We start from the raw sequence: 3,718 nt of genomic DNA, 5'->3' as shown, positions 1-3,718 counted from the left end.
CTGCATGAGCCCCCCATGCAGCGTGGGGCAGTGGGGCAGAGGGGATCACCTGCCACCTGGCAGCATCTGGTGAGTTGGGGCTTTTTTTTTTTAACTAGTCCCAGGAGCTGGGGGCAAGCAGGACAGCCATGGGGGGCCGGGAGAGCAGGCAGGCGATGGGCCTGGCTTTGCTGATTTGGAGACTCAGATTTGGCTGAATCAAATCAGGACAGTGATTCAAATCACTGAATTGAATCGCTGGCCCCCGAATCGGCCAAATCCAAGTCCGAAGCAAATACTAGCCACTTCACACAGGCCTACTTTCCATGCGGAGTACCGCTCCATTGCTAGTTTAAAGGACTTCAGCTCATGTTGTCTTTCTCCTTCCACATTTTCTTTTTGTCAGTCAAGGTGTATCACTCCCAGGAGTTACTTGCCCTGCCTTCTCATTTGGCTGGATCACCGATCAAACAGTACCAGGTTATACTGTGCTGAAAAGCTGCGCTGAAATCTCTGGTTCATCCCTTGTCATCTTCCTATTGCCTGAGGTTCCACCGGTGCGAGTTTTCCAGAGAAGCGGTTAGCGTGTTGTGAGAATAAGGCCAAATATTATGCGTGCGTGTTTTTCTGCTGCAATTTACAGGGTGCAGTTCAGAGATCATGCAGGCTGAAGTGATGACACAAAACTGGCAGCTAAAATGTGCTTGCTTCCAGCGACTCAGGCCTGCTGAGAGAAGTTTCTTTGCAGACTAGGGATTTTGGTTTCATTTTTAGTGTAACTACCTTCTATGGTCCATAAACTATATTGTTTTCATTTAATTCTGGGAACGTAATGAATTTCTGTGGGCTTGTTTCCTGTTCGATGCAATATCTTTGCTAGATGTGAGGTTCATTTCGTAGGCTAGTTATAAATTTATCCAAACTCCCAACTGTTTCATCTTGGGAGCAATCAATAAAAAGAAACATGAGTTTTTAGACCCTTTGCATCATGGGGATTTTAGACCCTTCGCATCCACTGAAATTCAGAGGTATAAATCCATAGACCGGCGTTTTCCCCCTAAGTGCTGAGTAACATTGGAAGAATGTTAAAGCGCATTCTAGTAAGCCAGTTTCTATGTAATGGGCAAAGTGTGAAATTTCCCCAACTCTCCCCAAAAAGACTGTTCAGCATAAAACTTGCCGGCAAGCGGCAGAAAAGACACTTGAAGAAAAGACTAAAACTGCTACATAATAGTGAAATAATGAAAATACCAATGAACCTTAATTTCCTACTGCACTCCAGCTCTTCACTGAATAAGCTATTGAGAAGACGCATATAATGAACTAACATATAACCATGAAAGGGAGAAGTCGCAAGGAAAGAGCAGCATAGGTTAAAGATAGCACTTAAATTCTATCTATCATGCCATGCTAATTAAAAGCGCCTGAGCATCACGTGTGTCAGCATCCCCCGTGCTGAAAAATGGTGTGTGGTGTTAATTCTCCTATTCTTCCAGAGCTTCCTCAAGGTTCGGTTGAATACAGAATAAAAGCCAGGTCTCTTAAAGCCACTCTGAAATTTGTCCATTTTCACTCCTTGGTTAAAACCCATAATCTGAAGCAATCATCTGGCTATGTTGCTTAAAAGTGGTTGATAATATACTTAATTTGGAGATGTAGCTCCTCTTTTCCTGTTAATAGAGATGCTGTTGAGAACACAAGGGACTACTGAGAGCTGAGCGCTTTTGAAAATCTGTCCCAAAGCAACTCATCCTCTGCTCCCTCCTGCCAGGCAGTAAAGGCTCCTATACACGTGTGGGGAGCTGGCTCCGATGTGCTGGAAATCCAGTGGGTCAGAGCAGATTTGATTAATTGAGTCTTTTGGAGTGCAGAAATTACTGCGCTCCCGCAGACTCTAGCATCACGTGCATCAACCTCCCTGTGCTGAAAAATGGTGGCGGGGCACATTGAACTAAAGCTTGTTCAATGAGCTTCCATTCGAAGCGCCCCACTGCCATTTTTCAGCACGGGGGATGCTGACGCACGTGATGCTCAGACGCTTTTAATTAGCATGGCTCACTAATTAAAGTGTCCCACCCTGCCCCCCTACAACTCCTGGAGCACATGTAAAAATGTCCCAAGTGATTCCTCCATCGATGTTAATGGCATTGGCCTAGGGCAGTGGCTTTCAACCTGTGGTCTGCGGACCCCTGGGGTATGCAGACTAGATCAAAGAGGTCCACAAAAGATAACTAGGATTAATCAAAAGTATGTGAATACCCACAGTTACAATTCAAAGGGGTCTACACCTCCATTCAAACTTTTTTAGGGGTCAGCATATGAAAAAAAGTTGAAAACCACTGGCCTAGAGTACATCCAAACACAATCTGGTCCATCCTCCTCAAGGCATTTAGAGCCTATTTGTCAGGCTCTTACTCATATGAGAGTATTTTTCACTGCAGGAAATCCCACTGCTATCACTGAGGATGTTTGTGGAGTAAGGTGCTTCAAAATGAGTAAAAACAACAGTTTGGCCCTTAAGGAACATGTATGCATTTTATTCTTGTATCTCTTCACTCATCTCGATCTTTCCACCCACCAGTAATTCCAGTTTTCTAAAGTATTGCTGAGATATAGATACAGATCTATCTGTAAGCTTATTTTGCAGGTATACAAAGCAGCAATTAAATAAAAGGGCTCTCAGACTTTGATAGAGATGTTTTCTAAATACACAACCTGTTAGGTTGATAACTGTCAGTTTCTCTACTTCTGTATTTGGCTGCTGATAAACAGGTATTGCCTCATTTCAGCGACGAAATATTTGTCTGAAGTGAGATTTAAGGATGTTTGGGGAAGGGGATCCTTGGTGAAGTCTGCTTTGCCCTAGGTATTGTTCTTATAGCTGACTTGGAAATGATGCGGGGATACATATTGTTCCAACATAACCATTGTTTTCATGTGGTCATCTTGGGCTTTTTGGAAGCAATCTATTATGGTAGGCTCTGTGGTGATGGATGCAGTACTGTATGTTTGCTGATAATACCTTCAGATCTTAGTTTCAAATATCTGTCCCAAAATTTGGATGCTGCTTGGAGGCCTGCCTGTTCTTTCAAAACAGGGGAAATACTTGGCACCAGGGGACCTGATGGTAGGTGTCAACTACAGATGCCCCGCCAGGAGGAGGAGCTGGATCTGGAATTTTCCAGACAACTGATGGAGGCTGCATGGTCAAGGGACATGGTTGTCATGGGTGTCCTCAATTACCCTGACATCTGCTGGGAGGAGCACTCGGCCAGATCCAACTGCTTGCGTAGGTTTTTGACCTGTGTGGAAGAGTGTTTTTTAGTACAGGAGGGAAGGCTTTGTTGGCTTTGGTTCTTGCCAAAGGGGATGACCTGGTGCAGAAAAGGTGGTAAAGGGGCAGGGAAGTCCTCTTGGTTAACCAGAGGAATCAAGGAGTGCTTAAAAAAGGAGAAGGAGGCTTACAGACAATGGCAACAAGGGGCAATCAGCAAGGAGGAATACACAAATATAGCCTGTATGTGTAGGGACGGGATAAGGAAGGCCAGGGTGGCAGCTGAAATCAGGACAATAAGAAGTCCTTCTTTAGGTATATATGGAGCAGGAGGAAGACCAAGGGAAGTGTGGGCCCTTGCAGAAGGGATGTGACAGCTGATAACGGACAGTTGGGAGAAAGCTGAACTCTTTAATGAATACTTTGTGTCAGTGTTCCTACATGGAAATGGTGGTGGCCTCCTGA

This window comes from Gavialis gangeticus, unplaced genomic scaffold (genome assembly GCF_001723915.1).
Source record: "Gavialis gangeticus isolate Ggan-Ray unplaced genomic scaffold, GavGan_comp1, whole genome shotgun sequence".
Taxonomy (NCBI): domain Eukaryota; kingdom Metazoa; phylum Chordata; order Crocodylia; family Gavialidae; genus Gavialis; species Gavialis gangeticus.
This window is presented reverse-complemented; position numbering follows the sequence as displayed.